The 22,908-nt window shown below is 44.4% G+C and overlaps 2 long non-coding RNA genes across 2 annotated transcripts; both read right to left on the bottom strand.

The window, feature by feature from the left end:
- Nucleotides 1-432: 432 nt before the first annotated feature.
- On the bottom strand, nucleotides 433-18,593 carry LOC121671422. Its single transcript, XR_006018518.1, has 3 exons — nucleotides 18,580-18,593; nucleotides 1,047-1,049; nucleotides 433-626 (listed from the first exon to the last, which is right to left on the bottom strand). It is a non-coding gene; the product is annotated as an uncharacterized LOC121671422 (long non-coding RNA).
- Nucleotides 18,594-19,165: 572 nt separating this feature from the next.
- Nucleotides 19,166-21,828, bottom strand: LOC121671775. Its single transcript, XR_006018600.1, has 2 exons — nucleotides 21,688-21,828; nucleotides 19,166-20,963 (listed from the first exon to the last, which is right to left on the bottom strand). It is a non-coding gene; the product is annotated as an uncharacterized LOC121671775 (long non-coding RNA).
- Between the last annotated feature and the right edge of the window lie 1,080 nt (nucleotides 21,829-22,908).

A 22,908-nucleotide genomic window follows, 5' to 3' on the forward strand; every position in this document is an offset into this window, starting at 1 on the left:
CAGTGATGTGTTGAGCATAACAGGCATGGATGTTTATTTCCTTTTAGGAAAATTGATATCCTGAAGGCTTCTCTTTCCAAAATACAACACTGGGAATTATTCTCTAAACTTTGAGACATGATGTGTTATCACTTTCTTTTCAGGAGGTTTGAGAAACTGTTATTCCACGTCAGCATGAATCACTATTCTGCTTCTTTGGAAGGAATTTGCCACTGGTAACTGCAAAAAGAGACATTTAACAAGGCATTTAAGATAGAAGGACTATTGTCTAGACCATTTACATTTGTCTCAGGGAAGTCACATGAGGGACTGTGATGCTTCATCTGAAAAGCTTTGCGTATTGTAGTTGGAAGCATGTGGGTCAGAGGAAAAAAGTGTTAGTATTTGCTAGCTAAGGAAAAGCCTCATTTTACCAAACTCTCCATCTGGTGACCTTTCAACCCACACTTGTTAGCAGAGAGGATAGCTACTTATTTGCACACCGTTTCGTGCAAGCACAAAGCAAACCTGTCAGATAACTGCTGTACTGCTATTCTGCCCTATTCAAACCTTGCTATCATGTGTAGATGGGGCACTTGGGCACATGGTTTAATGGTGGACTTGACAGTGCTGAGTTAATGGTTGGACTCAATCTTAAAGGCATTTTCCCACCTAAATTACTTTATGATTCTGTGGCCTAGAAACCCTGAATTACCCAGTATTGGGATAAGCAGGTGTCATAGGTTAGCAAGCATAGTCCCGGAAGGGACGTCCTTGCTAAGGGGTGCTTACCTCTGGGAACTGATAGAACCTATCAGCTGGCCAGTTTGAATATGGACAATTCTCTAAGCCACTTAAAGTTGTGATCACCTCTGTGATCCACATTTAAGAATAGGCAAACTCCCCCTCCAAGCTCTCTCTCGTTTCCGGCGCTGGGACAGGTGGCTGCGGGCCCCGTGTGGGGGCCAGCGGGCCCGGCCAGGCCCTGCCTGGGCCAGGCCGGGCCGGGCCACGGCCATCCTGGAGCCATGGACCTGTTCCAGCCGTGGAACCCCCCCCCCCCCCACTGCCTTGCTGTGGGCAGCCGGAGCGGCTCGGCTCTCCCCCCCCCTCTCCACTGCGATAAGAAAAATTCAACATTCCAGCTGCAAAGCTGCAAGGCCGAGGTGAGAGTAACCCTTTTATTGCTGTGAAGAGCTGAAAACCTGAGGGAAGAGAGAGAGGAGATGCTTAAAGCTGAAATTCTGTTGTGAAGCTATGATATATCAGAGTATCCTGTTGTAATTTCATGAAGATATGGGGGGTGGAGTGTTCAACTCGTGAGCAAAAGCACCTGCGCTGAGATAGGCAGATGCTGACGCAGCTGTAATTTCATGAGAAGTTTGGACAGGGAGAGATGAACCTGATGAGGACTTTTGCTCCAAATGGGAAAGGAGAAAACCTCAGTTCCTAGAGATGCTCCCAGAGATAGTCCTAACGATGAAGATGATGAAGACCCTTTGCTCCCAGGGAAGGAGAAGGGCCTCTGTTTTTGTTTCTGAACGGCTCAACCTTAAAATTGTACCCCAAAAATCTTCAAGAGTGGACCCTCGAAAGCAGTTGCGGGAAAAGCTGCAAGTCGGGGGAAAGGACTCACACGCAGGCAGAGACTCCTCTTCCTAAATGGACTGAACAATATTTGGAAGTGGGCGGCTGTCTCGTTGTGATAATGTTTTCATAGCATGAGCAAGAAGAGACTTCTCTTTCTAAATGGACTGAACAAGGTTATTATGGAAGTGGTAAACAGACTGAACATCTTAAGGGTTGTCTTTTCACATTGTCAGTGGGAGAAGGGAGGAAGGTGGGGGGAGGAGGAGAGTTCTGAAGGTGGTATAATTTTTTTCCTTCTTTTAGGTCTGTTAATAAACTTCTTTATATTCTTTCAAGTTTGGTGCCTGTTTTGCATTTCTCCTAATTCTTATCTCACAGCAGATAAACAGTAATGAGTATTTTGGACCAAACCACTACAGCAGGCTTACATATTGTTCTCCAGTTATTCAACTGCTAAATGTCCCATCATCCACTCAGAGAACAAAGCCAATACACCTTGCCTGATGATATATTATAAAATAATGAATTATTGCCATGAGCAGTCTGTTAGCCACATAGGTGGGGTTGCTGGATGATGTGAACCTCAACAGGAGCCATCAATGTGTATTTGCAGCCCAGAAAGCCACCTGTACCCTGGGCTGCATCAAAAGCAGCTTGGCCAGCAGGTCAAGGAATGTGATTATCCTCTTCTTCTTTGCTCTCATGAGACCACACCTGGAGTACTGCATCCAGGTCTGGAGTCCTCGACACAGAAAAGATAGAGACTTGCTTGGAGCAAGCCCAGAGGAGGGCTACAAAGATGATTAGAGGGTAAATATCTTATAATAATATAAATTACTCCATAGGCTTTGAAAGGATTTGCTAAGCATGAGAGGCAGCTCTTGGTTCAACAGAAACTTCCTTGACTAACTTGGAAGAAAATGCTGAAAGATGAGTGCTTTTCAGTCTCACTTGGGTACATTTAATTTTTGGAGAAGCTACCTGTGGGCAAGGCAGAAGGGCTGTGTCCTAAGATCTAGATCTCAAGGATACATTTTTCTTTGTTTATCCTGGCTATTCTGTCTCATCTCTTGGTCTCTTAATATCAGGTCCCCTCAGCACTGATTGCCACTGGTTTGGTACTCTGCACCTCTTCTTCTTTAGCTGAATTCAAATTCACACAAACACATCTCTTGGGACAGTCTCAAGTAGCTGTTCTAGAGTAACACTCTTCTGTCCCAGTCGCTTATGTGCTATCCAGAGATCAAAAACTCTGCATTTGTTTTCCACCTGAGCCACCTTGTGGGCCCTTTTTCTATAGCAAAAGTGTTACTTTTAAGAGGAAAGATACCATTCACAGTGTATGGTTCAGAGCATTGTAGTGGAAACTGATGGAGAAAATAGCAGTACTGTGGGACTTGACTCATCACTGCTTATCACTAGGCTCTTCAATGACCTCTCTGAAACGAATTAACTTGTTTGGATGTAGTTCCCAGCATACCAACAGCTCCACACAAAAAAACCCAAGGAGTCATGTCCAGACATGGATGTGGACATGAACCAAACATGGCTATGGCAACAGAATTGATCCCTTGATTATTGTCCCTGATACTGTCAGGACTCTAAAATACATTCAGCCAAGTTCACCAAGAGATTTTTTTGACACTGCTCTCACAGGGGAAAGACATCTGGGAATTCATTAAGTTAGGTTTAATATTACCTCCCAACCCCTCACAGAGAAGCCTTTCTATCCCTGGAGGTGGGAATCATCTGTCAGGGTGCTCTCTTTCTTATTAGGCAAAGTATCTTGAATTGTGCCCCGGGGGCAATAGTGCTGGAGAAACTTAAGCCACTGAAAATGCAGTGGGTCCATGTGAAGTGGTTTCCATAGAATCAGAGAATGGTTTGTTTCAGAAGGGACCTTCAAAGATCACCTAGTCCAACGCCCCTGCTGTGGGTAGGGACATCTGTCACTGTAGCAGCTTGCTCAAAGACCTGTCCAACCTGGCCTTGAGCACTTCCATGGATGGTACTCCACAATTTCTTTTGCAACTGAAAGGAAGTGTTCAACAGAGAGGGGTTTCTGTGCCATTCACAATCAGCCAGCTGAGGCTTTGTTATACTTTTTTCAAGCACAGATCGTTCAGATGCTTCTAGACTCCATCCTTGCTTTTTTGAATCACTTATGGCAAAAATTAGGATGAACAACAATGCCAGCCTCCAGAAGCCAACATGGTGTGCTCCTGTTTGGGCACAGGACCCTCTGATCTGCTGGTACCACATCTCTGGCTCCTCTGAAAGGGAAAATGCAGCAAAGAAGATATTCTTGGTGATGCTTTCCCACATAAAGTGGGGTTGTTGTTCCGAGGGCTCCTTCTCAGGGACAAAGGTCTTGGCAGCAGCCATGCTGCTCCAGAGGTGAGGGAGATGCTCTGAACCCACAAATATGATCACAGAGTGTTTGACTGCACAGTCAAAGGTGAGGCACCATAAAAATGCTCCTACTGTGCTGCATCTGAAGTGTGCCAAACCCAGGCAGTGAGGGGTGGGATCTCCAAAGGTTTATTTAATAAATTTCTGGATGGGCTGTTGAACAGGTGGGTGGGGAGGTCTGAGCATTGCTGGCCGTGCCAGTGACATGATGGCAGCACTGCTGATCAGTATTTCCAGTGATGAGGAGCAAAGTGCTCACTATAACCCATGTCAAGGAGGGGTTAACACTCAGCTTGCTGTGCTTTGGTGTTGAATCCAGCAGTTGGCAGTTTCCAGCCTTTGCTTGAGGAATTTATCAACGTGAAAATGAACAACTGTCGTGTTTTCTATTTCTTTTGCAGGACCGCTGGGCAGATTTCTCAATTCTTCCAGCTCTGTGGCAGAGCTAACTATTCAGTGGGATTGTCCTTTTCTTCCTTTCCTTCCTACCATTCATTTTTCCTCTCCAGACCAGGACACCTGGAGGCAGCATCTTCCTGATGCCCATGGAGAAAGCCACCAACTCAAAACCTATTTACATGAATGTACACCATCACATGGAAGTTTCTTTCTCTATCAGAATAATAAATTGGGGTTTTTCTCCACTCAGATTAAAGGTAACATAAAAAGTGTTTTATCTGCTCTGGGCTGTGCTTTGGGTTTCTGGGTTGTTCCATCAGCATCTGCTGATAGTGCTAAGCCCTGAAATGTGAAAACAACTACTTTGGCTGTCACATTACCAATGCAGTGATTATTTTTGTGATGCCTGCACAACACACACAGCAAATACATGCATAATTTTAACAGGCTTCTTTATGGGGCCAAAACTTTGGTTTATATTGAAGCAATTCTGAAATAGCATCTTGCCTGCCCATAGCTAAGACCAGGCTTTGCTCCATACCCTGAAAAATTTTGGATTTCAAATTAATTCGTGCCTTTTAAAAAACACAAAGGCCCACAAATATTCCAGGCAAAACTTCAGATTATTGCCCAGTGAGACAATAAGATGTAAGTGCTCTGACCTTACAGTATCGCTAAATTATTGTGTTCCTGAACAATACTGCATTGTGGAAACAAAAAGCACTAGTTGCAGCCTTCTGTTATCAATCAGCCAGCAGCACAGCAATAAAGTTATTTAACTCTCAGAAGCACACAAATCAGTACCACTAGATATGGAGCAGAAATGGACAGCCAGACCTTGATGTTTAATGAATTCAAAATTACTCTTAGTTCATAAATGGCTGACTTAAGCAGTGTGAGTGACAGCACATGACAATTGTGAGTATCCGTATTTCCCAAAACCTAAAAGAGGCATCTTAAACCACAGCAAGTCAGGGAGAGCACAACAGCTTGGCAATTGGAACTGCTTGGTATTTTTAAAAGTAGTTTTCAATTTCTAGCTGATGTCACTAGCTGAAATGAATAGGGTCCATGCAATTGTGGCACATAGTCTGTGTTCCTAAGGCTTGGGCCTCAGCCTTTTCAATTAATTCAATTATGTCTTAAAGTCCTACTGAATCAATCTGGGGTTGGTTTTTAGATATGCTTATTTAATTTGTACTTCTCTTTTTATTTTTGCACAGACACTTCTTGACCTCCAATCCTCCCTACCTGCTTTAGGGAAGGATGTTTATGGTTTGTTTGGGGGTTTTTCTGCTGGTTTTTTGGGGTGGGCTTTTTTGCTTTTCGTTTGTTTGGTTTGGTTTAGTTTTGTTGTTGCCTTTTTTGGCTTTATTTGGTTTTGTTTGGGTTTTTGATGCTTTTTGCTTTTAATTCTGTCATGGGAAGGAGTTAGGGAGGAATGTACGCAGAGGGATGTGCGGGCGTATGGCTACACCTGTGGTGTGGGCACTCACACGTACAGGCTCTCGGGCGTACAGGCGCTCGCAGGAGCAGGTACAGGCGCGCATTTACTCCCAGTCACGGGCGTCCGGAGGACGAGGAACTCAACCGGCTGCGCGGTCGCGGAGCGTCCCCTGCTGCCCATCCGCCGCCACGACGCTGGGCCGGAGGGACACCTGGGCTCCTTGGGATAGCGACACCTGGGGTCCTTGGGATAGGGATACCTGTGATCCTTGGGATAGGGATACCTGGGGTCCTTGGGATAGGGACACCTGTGATCCTTGGGATAGGGACACCTGGGGTCCTTGGGATAGCGACACCTGTGATCCTTAGGACATGGACACCTGGGGTCCTTGGGATAGGGACACCTGGGGTCCCTGGGACGTGGACATCTGGAGTCTTTGGGACATGGACACCTGGGGTCCTTGGGATAGGGACGCCTGGGGTTCTTGGAACACGGACACCTGGGATCCTTGGGACATGGACACCTGGGATCCTTGGGATAGGGACACCTGCAGTCCTTGGGATTGGGATACTTGGGGTCCTTGGGATAGGGACACCTGGGATCCTAGGGATTGGGATACCTGGGGTCCTTGGGACACGGACACCTGGGGTCCTTGGGACAGGTCTCACACCTGCTTTTGTGGGAAGCATGTCCCAGGTACCCACCCGACCAGCTGGAATTTTCCCGAAAGCTCACCACATGTGCCTGGTAAAAACTCTGCTGTCTGAAATGAGCACATGGGACCTCACAGTACCTCCAGGGGAAGGCTAGCCTGATGTCCTTCCTGCAGGTAGGGAGGAGCCACAGGCCTCACAGCCAGGGAACTCTCCCCCTGGTAGAAGCATCTTTCAGTTTGGGCTGAAAACCAGATGACCTAAGGCCCAGTGTTTCCACTGAACAAGAATCGTGCTTTCTGGCCACCTCTCTCCAGTCTGACCCATATGCCCCTGTTTTCCCAGCAGAGCATATTCCCTTCTACTGTATGAGGGAAGTGTGTGGCACTGAATAGCAGCATTGCCCATGATATATAATGATAAAAAAGAAGTTTCCTCAGAGGTTCACAGGTTTTCTTGTCATTTCTCTGCCACAGCAAGTGAAAGGGATTTGTAATTGTGCATATTTTGAAAAGATGAGATGAAATATTCCTGCAGCTGAAGTTATACCTATGCAGAGCTGACTGTGGGAGCTGAGACCTAACACCCCTACCCTAATTATTTGGGCATGAGCACATCAGAGTAATCTGGAGCCAAGGCAAGAGGAGGTGGCTAAACTGTCCACATCATCCAGATTAGTCAGGGACGAATGCCAAATAGTCTCACCTACCCTTAAATAAGTACACAACTGGTCAGTGGGCAGGATGAAAAGCTTGTGTCGTGATGTGCAGTGAGATTGAACCTCCCTCAAACCTGCTCTCCACCTTGACAGGGGCGGGGTGGAGGTTATGTTGCCGTTGAGCCCAAGGTTGATCTTTTGGCCTTCTGGCCAATGCAGAAATTCTCTGCTACCTGTTTAAGGCATGCTGTGACCTGGCCTCATTCTAGGATTGCCAGGTAGTCTGGATTATAAAGGATATCTTACATTATATTTGCGTTAGAAGTCCTGCATTAAAAGTTTATGAGTAATGGACTTCCTTGGATGTTTGCTGCATCCACTGCTTGTCTGACAACCCAAAAACTGTAAGTCCAGAGACACAGCTGTTGCACACAAGCAAATAAATAATTTACTATATTTACTATAAAATTATCCTCCATGCGCAGTGAGGTGCAGCTCACTGCACGAATGCAACTCATCAGAGAATATCCCGAATTTTGATAAACAAAATGTACCAGCCCTGCCTAATGTGCAGCCCTTTTTCTGCAAAAGTAAATATCCTGCCATGGGCTGCTGGCTTATAAATCATGGGTTTTATTTCTCCATTGCAGGAATGTACTGCAGATTTATAAAACATTTAAGACCCTGTGGTTAATGTTTCATCTGTTCATGAATATCCTGAGGGACCAAACTATTGTTTAATCTTCTACAAAAATAACCATGATTTATACAAAGTTGTTTGAAACATATTTCTTTTATTAGCAATTCCATTGAATGCCAAAACCAGAACCTAGATTTATCTACCATTCATGCTACCTGTATAATATACAATGCTGTGTGCATTAAGTAAGGAAAAAAGTAAATATTGCCCCTCTTGAGTGAAGGTCTACAGGCAGATAACTTAATTTTTAAGGTGATTTGGATCTAGATCAACATCCAGCAGTCATATGAATTAATAGAGCCCTGAGTGTGCTACAGATCTGAAGCACTCCTTGTCTGTAAAGTGACTTTGCAAGTCAAAATCAAATGCCATGAAAAAAAGAGTTTTGTTTGCCTTGTCTGGCTGCCAGTGTGCTGCTTGGATTTCCTCATGTGGTTCAGGCTGGACACAAGGGACACTAAAATCACCAACTTTTGAAAAACCGACATAGAAAAACAAGATTTAAAGTGGGAATCCAAATTAGAACCTGCTGCAATTGTAGAAGTTCTGAAAAGGTCTGTAAAAATGCGGTGACCAAGGGGCTTATGTGTTATCAGGTGTCCCAGACTCCATTTCCTTGAAGTTACTGGAGAAAACATTCTTTCTCTCTGACCCACAGACTCTGAAGGCAACATGTCATTTTGCATCATGCTACATGTCCAGTCATTTACAGGCTTAGCAGCCTTGAGGCCACCCTCCACCTGGAACCAGCCCATTCCTACCAGCAGGACGGGCCCCAGGTCCCAGCCTGATCTCAATCAGCACTCAGGAGGAAGAAATAACAGAAAAAAAAATGGGGTTCAACATCAACACCTGGGATGATGCATACGAGCAAGGAAGGCAGTGATAAATATTTTTATTTAGTCACTTCTCAAGGGGCACATTAAAGGAGGAAGTGTGTTTGTTATTCCCAGTCAGAAACAGCAGTGGAGCTTGGGGGCTGAGGTTGAAAGTGCATGTCAGTAATTCAGTGTAGAATATATTATAGGGATTTGGTGTAATTATCAAAAGCAAAACAAAGAAATGAAGAAAAATTAATTCCTGCTCTCAAATTACTTTTGGTCAGAAAGTTTTTGTTTTTTTTTTTTTTTTAATTTGAAAACCAGAAGCAGAGTCTCAGGTTTGCACCTCTGCACCTTCAGTTTTCAAGCCTGTCTGAGAACTTCAGAGTTTTCTACACAGAGAAAGCAAGATATAAGGAAAAAGAAGTTAAGCTGAAAACTGTTTTCTCTAAGAACACTAACTTAGTTAATAATTACAGGAAGTTCAGAATTAAAATTACAATTTAACAAGTTCTCACATACCATAGATAGGTTAAAACTTCAGAATGTTGCTAATCTGCTCACAAAACCAGAACTTGCCTCATGGAGACAGAGTAACAAGCATAAGAATGTAAACAGAGGATACTGGCATTTCTGATCGTGTTGAACTAAAAAATTCTCTTGCTTTTCAGTTCTATGTTAGTACAGGGAAGTACATGAATACAAAACTCATGTGCTTGAATTCTACCTGACTTAAGGATATATTATTTCATTCTCCATTCAAGACCAATGCTAAGTTGTAGTATCAGTAAGTGCAATTCAAAATGCGACATTCAGAATCAGTGTATGCAATTCTCATGACATCAAGGAGGGTAAAGATGGGCCTTGGGTTTCAAACCTCCTTTCACGAACACTATGGCTGTGCCATCTGGAGAGTGGCCAGAGAGAAGAAAGGATTGAATCCACGAAGTGAGGAGAAAGATGAAAGAGAGATTCCACCGACATTACCTGATGCAGCTTCCCTGGGCCAGCTGGTATTAGAAGAGAAATGGACTTTGTTTAGTGAAAGATGGCCTCCTGTCTTGACATTCTTCCTTGTCAGGAAAGAGAGGTTGATAGCACCAAGCGCTCACTTACTCCGTGAGTTTACCTGCTGTGACAGAGTCTCTGAAAAGGAGAGTCAAGAGCCAGCACAGATCTCAAAAACAAACAAACAAACCAACAACCCATAACAAAGCAAAACCCGAAAAACTCCCACAAAAACAACAACAACAAAATCCCCCAAACAAACTAACAAACAAGTTCTACTACTCTTATCTTGCCCTTATTTTGGTCATTCCAGCAAGGATTGTCTTTCCTCTTTCTCCTCTTTTTTTTCCTCTTAACTTTAAGACTATTCTTAGCTATTGATATCCTACAGTTAATTATTTGGGTTTTATTTTACTGTAATTTTTGGCACAGCTCTCCTTACTGAAATTCTCAGCTACCAAATGAGGTAAAAACAGATACAAAAATGTTCATTCAATATCTATGCATTAAAAAAAAAACATTCTAGCAATAAATCATTGTCTTATTTATGGTTTCTTTCACTGTCTAAATGGCTCTTTTGGGCAAATCACTAATCTTAGCAGCAGTGGAGTAGTAGGGAAAGAGCTACATTCTGTCTAATTTTACTGCAGGTGTGTAGGATACCTGTGCTGTCAGAAATGCTAGAGTTGTTTGGCAGAAGAACTTCTTCTGATCTTCTTCCCCAGAGGTGAGGGTGGCCTTTCACTAGGTAACAGCCATAGTATTAAGCATAAGGGACAAAAACTGTAAAAGCCAAGCCCTCACCAATATCGCAAATGGGGTATTTTTAATCAGGATAGATGAAAATAGATATACACTCATGAGCTGTAAAAGGGAAAAGACTGCTGAAAAGCAAGTGATACATCACTCTTCCACTTAACTTTCCCCACAAGGTTCTCAGGATTCTCCACATAAAAAAAAAAAAAAAAAGAAAAGTCTGGATCCCTCTTATTTTATTATCTGCTTTGGAAATCAGTGCAGATAAGGTGGTAAAGATTTGAGGGTTCAGGCTCACACAGGAAATCTCATAAGAAGCGAGTATGGTCCTAAGCAAGTTCCCTCCTCCCCAGCTGACAACTGGGACCAGATTTCCAGCTCCATTCTCCTGACTCCAGGGGCAGCAACCTTCCTGTCAGGGCCCCCTGTGCTGGGTAAGCCCCACCAGATAGCTGGCACAGCACAGCCTCCCACAAACTTATTTTCAGGAAAGCAGTTCACAGCAATCCAAAATGGCCTAGAAATGTTCTACCGTAATTGAATAGGTACTATGTTCAGTTTAATTGGCTAAAAAGCTATACTTAATAGAAATAAGCTGTAATTCTACCCACATTTGACTGGTATCATATGTGGCAGAAAGTGTAGCAAACAAAAGATCAGGAAGCAAATTTAGCCTCAGTTTTTATTTATCAGTTAATTTCAGTGGCTACAAAAGACCTCCAGTTTTGTCCCTAATAATAATAGTTATATTTCATAGATAATGCGCTCAAAATGTATTATGATATCCCTGTGGATAAGAGTGAAAAAAAGAATTTGGACCAAAATAAAAGGCACAGCAGTGAGAAGAAATCTCATTCTGAGCAGAAATCTTTCTACTTGGTTACCACGCAATCTAATTCTGACAGTGCACTCGACTTGAAAAATGACATCCCCATCTCTAAGAATTGAAAGGTGGCAGAAAAAGCAGGCACTCGGTGCTTTAGTCTAAAGCAATTATGAGCTCCTCACAAGCTCGAAGACAAGAATTGATTTTCATTTCTAGATTATCAAGAGGTGGGGGCAAGCAGGTCAGGAAATCTGACCCTATCTTGACCTGCTGGATTGGATTGTTCTCAGACCTGTTCAATATTGAAAAGGATTGTTTGGGATGGGAGAAAGGGAGGAGGAGCAGAGAAATCCTTTGGCATGTTTCGTGGCCACTGATATCTAAGCATGCTTTTTTTTACCTTGCTTTATGGTCTTAGTAATTCAATATCTAGTAATTTAAGGTGCTTATTTGAAAGACATTTCCCTGTGAGTGACCAAATCTGATAAAGACAGCAAAAACTGCAGACTTCTGAATCAAGGGAGTGTAAAAGTGATATAGAAATAAGCGCAGTCTGGCCTCAGAGGGGACCTGTAAATCTTTAGATCACTCCTGTGCTATACATATACCTATAAACCAGCCAGTTGTCCTATATTTTTTGCTATTGTGGTGATCCAAAATTTGTGTAACACTATCTGTTTCAAAAGACTCCAAATCCTTGCACCATTACTTGGCTTCCACAGAAATTTTGCCATTTACCGAGGTGAAGCACTTGCAGCTATGCTTTAAACTGAAATACGATGAAACTTTTCTAATTCAAGTTCAGAGCGCATCACTACTCAGACTACTGAAAACTGGAATTACTGTAGCATTTCTTCGTTTTTCTGTAGGTCCTTTAAACTCATGTGCTTTTTCTTTTTTTTTTTTTCCCATTACGAAGGAGCATTTTGTCTACAAGGAATAATACACAAACTAAACAATATCTTCAAGGAGCAGGTGTGAAAAATACAAACCTTGTAGAGGAACTCAAAGCAGCAGGGGGTCAGGAATAGCTCAAACACTAAGCCCGTGTTGTGTTTTAGCCTGGCAGGCAGCTAAGCACCACACAGCCATTCCTCAGTGGAATGGTGGAGAGAATTGGACAAAAATGTGTGAGTTGAGGTATAGACGGTTTAATAGGACAGAAAAGGAATGGAAAATAGTAATAATGATAACAACAATAAGAAGAACTCTGAAATCATTAGAAAAAACAAAACAAATGATGCACAATGTTATTGCTCACCACTCACTGCTCAGACAGTTCCTGAGCAGTGCTCTCTGGCCAGCTGTCCCCCCCCAGTTTATATACTGGGGTATGTATGGCATATGGTATGGAGTAACTCTTTGTCCAGTTTGGGTCAGATGTCATGGCTGTGTCTCCTCCCAACTTCTTTTGCCCCAGCCCACTTGCTCGCAGGGCAATGTGAGAAGCTAAAGAGTCCCTGACCACTGCTTAGCGACAACTAAAACATCAGTGGGTCATCAACATTATTCTCATCCTAAATCCAAAACTCAGCACTGTGCCAGCTACTGGGGAAAAAAATTAACTCTATCCCAGCTGAAACCAGGACACTTTTTGTATGGGTTACCATAAATCACCTCCAGCACAGCTAATTTCTTCAGGTCCAGGATATCTCTCTCCGTGCTGATCCACTTGCCTGGGTGATATATAATATCTTCCTGGAAGGGATACCTTTCCTTCTCTCCTGAACTGGAGGCATGTCCAGAGGCTGAGGCCTCATGCCCCTTTTCCAATCATTTTGTCAATGCCCGTTTCCCTAGAAACAGATCACAGCTTTTTGGCTTCCCTACCCTCTAATTCCAGGCTACTGGCCCAGTTATCCCAGCATTGGAACAGACAGGTGACAATGTGCTCACCTGGAAAATGGCTGAAATCTATTCACATATCCCACAGGAAACACAGGGATACAGATTGGGTGGTTACTGCTTTGTTTATGAGTTCTGTGTCTTCTTCCTTCCGTTCTCATGATGGCCTTGCTTTGGAGTAGTCTGCCTCATCCACTTCTTCCCTTAAGTAAGGGAAGAGTTTCTTCCTTTATTGGATGGGTGGACTTTGGCTTCCAACATTTCTCCATGTGTATAGGAGTGACTGATAATGACATGGGTTGGTTCTCTGGTTCAGCCACATCATGGGGGTTGGAGTAGCTGCAAAACCTATCACTTTGTTGTCAGATTAAGAGACCTGCTCTTGCCCTTGAGGGTAGTGAGTGGTGTTGAACAGGGCTCAGTGGGTGTAGGCCAGGCCTCAGCATGTTGCAGTGATTTGTGGCTCTCAGAAACAGCCAAGGTGACAGCTCACTTTTACCAAATATTTTGCTAGTTTTTCAGGGTTCTGCTCTTGTTTAGGGATGAAGTCCAAAATATTGGACGTGCCTACTGTCCTGGGTGCTTGCCCATACTGTCCTATACACCCTGAAACTCACAACTGTCCAGCCTCCAGGTAGATCTCTGGATGGTATTCTTAAATAGATATTTAACTTTAAACAAGATCTGGAGCACATTCAGTAATGTAAGACATATCAAAAGAAACATGCCAGTCTGAACATCCCAATAATAATCAAAATTCTCAAGAGCTATTGTAACTAGCCTGGAGAATAAGGAAAAGGGGAAGACAAAAAGGAGGAGAGGAGGGTGAAGGAGTGGGGGACACCTTGCCCCACTTTGTCTCATCCATAGCTTGGCTCTCTAAGGAGAAGTCATAAATTATTACTAATTATTACTAGTTTTGTAATTATTACATAATTAGTACTAGTTTCTGAGAGATGGCTCCCAGAGTATGGAGGTGGGGGCAGTCTGAGTACAGATACCAGATTAGTCTCATGACCAGCAATTTTATCGTATCAGAAGCCAGTGTCACAAACAACAACAAAATGATAACCTTAAGACGGGCCCCAGAGGGAACATATACAGCAAGTAAGGTGCTGCATAGTGCAACTCTGAGAACAAGGGCAATAACTCTGTGAGCAAATAAATCAACACTGTGATCAGTGACTATTAAACTAATATAAGGAATGTATATAAAAATTTGTTTTAAAACACTCTGGTCAGACCTGTCATTATCTTCACCCTCTTGGCACCACATTGGGAGTCTGAAAAATGGCTGTTGTGGTTTAACTTGGCTGGCAACTAAACACCACACAGTAGCTTGCTCACTTGTTTTCCCTCTCCCTGCAGCAGGATGGGGGAGAGATTCAGAAAGAAAGAGTAAAATTTGTGGGTTGGGGTAAAGACGGTTTAATAAGACAGAAAAGGAAGGGGGGAAATAATAATAATAATAATAATAATAATAACAACAACAGTAATTATAATTATAATTATAATTATAACATCAGCCACAAAACCACCACCACCACCAATAATAGTTGGTTTTGTTGTTGTTATATACAAAATAACCATGCACAATGCTATTGCTCACCCCTCACTGGCCGATGCCCAGACAGTTCCTGAGCAGTGGCCCCTGACCAGCTGTGCCCCCAGTTTGCATACTGAGCATGTTGTCACATGGTATGGAATATTCTTTGTCCAGTTTGGGTCAGTTGTCCCAGCTGTGTCCCCTCTGAACTTCTTGTGCCCCCAGCCTACTCCCTGGAAGGGCAATATGAGATGCTGAAGAGTCCCTGACCACTGCTTAGCAACAACTATAACATCAGTGGGTCATCAACATTATTCTCATTCTAAATCCAAAACACAGCACTGTGCCAGCTACTGGAAAGTAAATTAACTCTCTCCCAGCTGAAACCAGGACACTCAGCTGTTAGATTAATCACTTCCAGAGTAGTGGGCTCCCACTCTAAACATGGTATAGGGTGTATACAGACAGCCACCACTAAGATATTGCCATTTCTGCCAGAAATGCTGCAGCTGCTTAACAGCCCACATTGACAGAAGCCCTCAAAGGAGAGAAGGGGAAACAAATACTGCACTAAACATTGAGCCAACTGTAACTGCAGGACTGCTACAGAGAAATGGAATTGGTCACTGGGAATTCTGTTACTGCAACCATCTGGTTTCCCAAATCTTCAGGAAAAATGAGGGTTTTATGAAGGGGTGATGGAAGGAACAAGCAAAGCCATGCAGGCATTTCAGCTCAGTGTAGGCACTCAGGGCAGTGGGGCAGCCACTAACACACAAAGAAATTATGTTTTCTGTAAGAATTGGTCTAGCTAACACATTATAGTGCCCAGCTTTTTCACTCCAATTTTAAACTGATGTGAACCTTTAAAGTAAGAATAAACAGGCCACTTTGCCTTTCTCCTGATGTATTACTGCCCAAAATCAAGCAAAAAATGAAATGAAAATGTCTAAAATGTCCCAAAGTAGATCTCTGCTGCTACTAAACTTCTTCAGTGAGCCTTACAGTCTGGTCTGTGCAAGCAGACTATATTCAAAATAACAAATGAACATGTAAGTGTGATTCTAGTGTCTTGCTTCTTGATTCTCAAGCAGGAATGTGAGGCACAATGGCTCTGCATACATAAATGCTATAAAATTAGTGCAGACAGCTGGCAAATCATTAATTAACAGCAGTAATTATTTCAAACCAGTGCTCTGGGGACTCCACAGGAAATAGGAAGTGCACTGGTCCTGCTTTCATTTATGCCTCTGACCTTGTTTCTTCACCATAAATAAGAAGAAAAAAACAATCCATGTCTGAGCCAGGTTATCACACAAGCCACAGCCAGTAGTCCTTGAGATAACGCACACTCTGAAGGAGTCTCAGCACAGAAAGCTTTCTTCAAGTATGCTCCAGCATCAGACAGATGCAAAAACGACTCTGGAATACTATGCATACAGTGCTAGATAATTAGTCACAAAGACTATTCTAAATAATTCAAAATTAAAAAAAAAAAAAAAATAGAGGTAGGTTTTGTCCCCTTCTATTGTAGCCTAATTTCAACATCTTAGATGATTCATATTGTTCCCTGGATTGTCCCCAGGAGTATCACACAAATGGAACTGCACATAAATGCTAAGCTAATATGTAAATGAGAAATAATCTCAAGATTTATCTACGAACTCCAGCTTCTTTTAGCAAATTAATTCATTGACAGCAGAAGGGTTACTGTCTCTCTGTGAAACATAAGAGGGAAAATGTTGGTTCACAGAAGATTTATTTCCATAATAGACCTAACAGGTCCAATAATTATTATAGTTCACCATGTTGTTGCCGAGTTTGTACTGAATATTGCATTCCCTGTTAGCATAAAATATATCTGCAGGGAAAAGACAAGGAGAACAATTTAAAATGCGTAATATTTTCTCCTGAGGATGAACTCTACTAGAGTAGCATCTCCATATGCACAAGATGGAAGTGATAATCTGGAAATTATGTACTAGTAAAGCCCTGGGGAACAGGCAAAGACAGTTATGCTATGGCAATGGAAAAAATGGCTGTTCTCAATGAGCAATTTGTGCTATCCCTTCTATCATTACCAAAAAAAGGAAAAGCAATTCTTTCTGTTTTGAGCTGGCAACACTATGGGTCCTATCACCCCAGAGCCAGCCTGAACCTTTCTGGCACCGTTGGGAAGATGGGGATGTGAGGACAGGGGTTTGGATAGAGAGAACCACACAGACAGACTGCCCAGGGCTGGGAGGAGGCAGGGTGTGGGCACCTCCAGGTCACCCAGGCTCCACAGGGCTACAGTTCTGCCCCTCTCTTTGCGGTCAGCACAGCAATCCCAGAGCTGGATGCCACGTGCCGCATGGGAGCGGGGATGGCAGATGCATGAGGACGCCCACTGAAGTGGCAAAACCTGCGCCTTTTCTGCCTCCATAGGAAAAGACTGAACCTTACACCTGTCCCTGACTTTGTGCATCAGAAACACACCAGTTTCGCAGTGCCTCTGCAGTTGCCGTGTGCGTTTGGGCTGGCAAAGGGGAAGATTTTGCTCTTTGCTATTTTCTTTTTTTCTGTTGATATTGATCATGATTTCTTGTTCAAAAAACATGGAATGGGTATTTTGACTTACTGGTGAGAAAAGGGGCTGAGTGAATAAAAAAGGTTCTACAAAACGGTTTAGCACAGGCAAAAACCCAAACAAACCTGAAGTATTTGTATAACCGTATATTTAAACTATAGACCTGGCCAGGAGATGTCAATTCACCTTGTGTGCTAACCTGAGCTAACACAGCTCGTGTCTCTCTAGGATGTCACTCATTCCTGTCGCTTCCCTTACTCTGTTTCCCTTTTATCCGTTCTGGTTTGCTGCCGGTGATTCAAACCAAGGGCTGAGGCAGCACTTCGGGGCTGCGGTTCAGTGTTCCTGCAGTCCGCCAACCCTCCTGCGGCAGATTAAAGAACTACCTCAAGCCTGCTTTTCTGCACGGGCGATAACACAGCGCTCCTGCTCTGAGAGAGGAGAGCTGCGAACCTGCCTTCCTTTCTCAGAGGAGCTCCAGAGCTCATGCTACCGCCTGGACAAGCCTGAGACCATGCACACTAACGGAGTTTTGAGCGTCTTAATCATTTTATCACATGACGCTCCTGTTTTTCTATTCTGCAGTCCAGCAATGTCCAGGATGGCATTCACAATCATAAAGATCTGGTTTTTGTAAAGTTATGAGCACATAGGTCTTTTTTTTTTTTTTCTTTTTGTTTTTGAAGAAGGCAAGGTAAGGTTTATAAAAGCCCTGTCTGTCACATGGGGCTCACAGTGAACAGTCAAGGCACATGAGTGTGATAGACTCTACCAGGGGTGACTAATTCAAGCAGAATTAGAGGGCCAGGTCTAGAACTCACAATTATAGTGATCTAACGTGAAACAAATTCCTTAGCTGGCTCACAGTTACACCACCGAAGTGGTGGTAAAATCATTCTAGTCCAGCAGAGATCATGATCAGAAGGTTTCTATTACTGCATTTCAGAAGCTCATGACTTGGAAAAAGCTCCAAACAAATAACAAAACCGAGAGCAAACTATAAAGCACAAACTATGAGTTTCAAGTGTTCAACTTGTCCAAACAGCAGTCCTTATGCCACTAAAAACACCTAAGAGAAGAAAAAAATCTGTTACTTAACTGTTACTACAGTGTGCTTTAAATGAGCTCTTTTTTTTTCCCCCCCGTGTCTGGAAAGCACACTTTCTGCATTTGCTTTACTTTAAAGTAGGCTTCAGTTTGTGCTTGGTATAGGGAAAATTGATCTTCTGACGTAGCCATGAATTATCCCTGATATTTTTGACTTATGTCTACAGGCTGAATGTTTCTGGCATGCAAGAGCTCTGCTATTTCTGCCTGTGTTCCTGTTACTGTTTCCACACAATGCTTCGTATTTCTAAAAGTCTTTCCACAGTGACTCTTGGAGCATTGAAGACAAGGTTCTTAACCTGCTTCAGTAAGGCAAACTCTGAGTTACTACCTACAGACCTGTAAACTGAGAGAGGGTCACACACCTAGTCAGTCCCCAGGGTCAGAAACAGAAACCAGGAATTACACTCTGCTATCCTGTCCTCATCACCAGGGAGTACAGCCTCAGGTGTAAACCATTTTTGAATCTCTGTTGCAAAAATTTTCACTTAAGGACTCCCCACGTAGTTAACTGCTTCACTCTTTCTTTCTGTGAGCAGCTACCTATTTAACATATTGGGATTAAATAAATAACTGTGGAAGAAAAAATCTGTTTCTCTAACATACATAAAATGTACATCATCTGCAAAATATGTTGAGTAGCTTTTGTGCAAATCACAATAACTGTAACATGAGAAAAATAGATCTAATCAGATTTCATGCTTATTCATTCTTTGGCATTGCATGAAGCACAATGATTCCTTTAGGGCATAATCCAATGCCTGTCAGTCTTTGGGAATACTCCCACCTATTTTATTGTGGAACAGATCTTGATTTAAGAGACGCAAAAAGGAAAATACATATAAGCGCTGGCAAAATTAAAAGTGGTTTATTCAGACAGATATCAGTCTCAGATGAAGTGAAGTAAGCGATGATGAGTTACTCCATGATAAAGGATTATGAAAAAGCCTGCACTGGGAAACACTATTTCCAACAATGTAAATCTAGTCTTGTTTTACACCCTGGTGTATTTCTATCCCTTATATATGCCTGTATTACCAGTTCTTTGGGCTTTTTTTACTATCCATACAGCTACATAATCCTTTTAAAACTCCTACTAAGCTATTTGGATCCATAGAATTTTCTGCCATTGTGTTTCAGACATCTTGATGAACTATATCTCGAAAGTAATTTAGAAAATTAAGCCAAACCAGGATTTAAAACACAATAAAATAAGCTGACACCAATTGTTCAGTGACTGACTTTTTTTTTTTTTTTTTTTTTTTTTTTTTTTGCATTGGCCCGATCCTATATCTTTATCCATCAAAACTTCTTTTGCAGTTCAGGTAAATTAAATTCCAGGTCCTTAATAGCAAATAAATCTGTCAATATCACAGATCCCCAGCTAGAGGGAAATGTTCCGACCTACATCAATTTAAGTCGGGTAAAGAACCAAGCTGATGCAGTTGTGTCACCTTCTCCTGCTGTGCTCCTCCTCCACAGGAATCTGTAATAATCTATATGAATAACCAGCAATTTATTTTCATATTTTTAAGTACTTCTAAATGACAGGAAGACTTTGTCTAGAAGAATACACAGTTAAACTAGAAATTAGCCTTGTCATGTGGGTTTTGTACAAAAATTCCGTTAGCTTTCACCTCTGTGTTCAGTGGTTTACCATGTCATTTATGTCAGCAATAACACAGCAAACATGCACAATTCACCTATTATGTGAGCAGCAGAAATGCTGGAATACAGTATACAAAAATTTTAACAATGTAGAAAAAAAACCTAAAACAAACAAAAAAACCCCAAACAAACCCAAAACGTCCAAACAAAGGCATTTGACATGTTTTGAAGTAACTTAAGCACATATATTTAATATAAAAATAACTCCCTCGAAGGCATGCTGTCAAGCACAGAAGAATATGCGTTGCAGACTTGCTCTTTTCCCACTCAGGCACTGCGGGAACTTCATACATTAATTATTCTAACACAGCGAACTTCAGAATGAGCAGGTTTTCAATACCACATCCTACAGCTGCGTTCTGGGTGTACTTCGAATTTTCTACCCAAGTCTGCTCCCTGAAAATGAGCTACACTCGGTATCTCGTGTAGCTTCCCTGATTGTTCATTATGACATTCATCTTTCTTTACACGGATTTTTCAGTCTGCATTTGCTTGATCCTTAAGCAGGGATTTTGTCCCTAGTTTTGCAGAAGTTATGAACAATTGATCCTAGAAGTCCTGATAAATAGCAAGCATGACTCCATTACCGCTTGCAGGATCAGAGCCCAGTTGTCTCCCTGCTTGACGCCACAGTTCTCAGGCTCTCAATTAACGAAATACACGGTACGATTTAATAGTTTGTGTTTAGAACAAATATTGCAAAAAGCCTTCATGGACAGAGAATTATACATTACAAACCACCCTCGTACAAACTACAACGTGCTGTGTTGAGAACTGTTTGCTGCCGTTCTGAGAGACTTCGGCATCATTTATGCATTTGCTGGGCCAGCTCTGAAGCGAGTTCTGAAGGCACATTTACACCCACAAATTATGCTATATTATTCCCGCGAAGTGTTTATGTCAGTTGTCAATTCGTGCGTATTCAAGAAACACAGCGAAGAACAGCTTGTACAGTACCGTGTCAATTGTGAGGAACAATCTGAAAAAAAAAAAAGAAAAAGCTAATAACGGTGAAGAAGGATTATTCACGAATATATATATGTAAGTAAGCTTTCAGATGTGCTTTAATCTTAAGTTGTTAGCTACAAATAAGCCCTTTAAAGCGGTGCCTTCAAGACCACACTGACCACCAGGAGATTTTTGTTCTGAAAGCGACTTTAACGAAAAGGCTGAAATGACCGCTCGAGGCAAGACGATCACTTAAATCGCTACAAATGATCATGGAGAGGTGAAGCTCGGGCACTTAAAAAAGCACGAAGCTGCCTAGAGCGAATAGTTCCAATGCTATTTGCTTCTTTTACAAACCGCATCGGGGAGGCTGGCGGAAGGTTTGAATTGGCGCTCAGACATTCGGTGTCTCGCAGGCACCGTTCCATTAGCGGAACGTTTTCAATTAACCTCGTAGGCGCCGTTTACACTTTTTCACCGTGACACACGAAGTGATGGATACCAAGAGGGGCGAACCGCCCCACCCTCGCTGCGGCACCCGCGTGTCAGACTCAGCCCCTCCTGGCTTGGCCTGAGCGCTCCTCTCGGCTGCCTCGACCAGCTCTCCCCGCTCACACCGCCTTCCCCCGGGCTGACACCCGCTCATCGCCCCGCGCTCGCGGCTGCTCGTTAGCCGCAAACGGGCGGAGCTGGGACCGCCCCTCCCCCCGCCCCCAGGGGTTTCTTTCCTCCCCCCTCCCCTTTTTATCACGCACCCCAGCGGCGGCGGGGCAACACCGGCCTCCTCCGCTCCTTTTCCGCCGGAGCGAAAGCAGCCGGCTGGGGCGCAGCGGGGCTCCACAGCGCCCGTGCTCGGGGGAAGGCGGGCACACTGCGCCAGAGGGGCGGTCCCCGCTCTCCCGGGGCGGGCGGAGGCGGCGGGCACGGCCGGGAGGGGCCGGGAGGGGCCGGGAGGGGCCGGGATGAGCGCGGGGCCCGCCCCGCCCCGATCTCCGCCCGCCTGGCGTCACGCGCACCGCCCACGCCGCCGGCCAATCGCGGGCCGCCCCCGCCCCCCCGGCAGGGGCCGCCCAGCGCCGGCGCTCCGCGTCCAATCCGCGGCCGCGGGGCGCGCACCGCCCCCTGTGTATTTGCATCCAGCATTTCTATTGGCTGGACGGCACGCGAGGGGGGCGTGCCCTGCGGGGGCGGGGAGGAAGGGGCGCACGCCCCAAAGCAACCCGAGCCGGCGGCCGCCCTCATTGGAGGAGGGCGCGGAGACGTCACGCTCCGGGCGGTGCTATTCAAAGCAGGGCCCGTCTCCGCCTCCCGCCCACCGCGCGCTCCGCCCAGGGCGGCCCCGGGGCGTTGATTTGCATAGAGGCCCCACGGCATTGCATATGCATGAGGGGCGGGCGCGGGCGCGGGGCGGGCGCGGGGCGGGTCCCGCCGCGGTTTGTGGCGTTCCGGCCCCTCCGGCTCCCCGGGCCCTTCCGCCCCGCCGCGCTAATTGGTGCGATGTGTGGTCCCGGCTCCCCGCTCTCTCTGCTTTCACCTCGGCGCTGTAACCCAAGCCCGCTGCCTCGCCGTTTTTAATAATGCTGAAACCTGGCCCAGATGGGAACCATTAGCGGCCCCAGCCCCTCTTGCTGATCTTTATAATCTTATTAGTTTAATGGGTCACGCAGTGCAGGACCTATTTCCTACGGATCAAAGGGAAAACAAACAGGGTAATATCCCATCGGGCTTCCTCCGCGCTCCCCCCACGGGTGCTGCTGCCGCTGGAAGTGTCCCCGCTTATTAGCCCGCACCGGCCGCTGGGTTTAAAAGGCTCCCGGGCTGCTCCCACCCCAGGCGGGGGCTCCCACCGCACCGCACCGCGGCCGGTCCAAGCCCGGGACTCCCGGTGGCTCCGGACCGGTGCTGACACCGCCACCCAGGGCTGCGGGAGTTTTCCCGCTTCTCCCCGTTAAATCGGGCACGGTTTCCTGCCCTTC

The sequence above is a fragment of the Corvus kubaryi genome, unplaced genomic scaffold (assembly GCF_017639235.1).
Source record: "Corvus kubaryi isolate FWS band 111438036 unplaced genomic scaffold, C.kubaryi_AGA036_p1.0 37398, whole genome shotgun sequence".
In the NCBI taxonomy this organism is placed as follows: domain Eukaryota; kingdom Metazoa; phylum Chordata; class Aves; order Passeriformes; family Corvidae; genus Corvus; species Corvus kubaryi.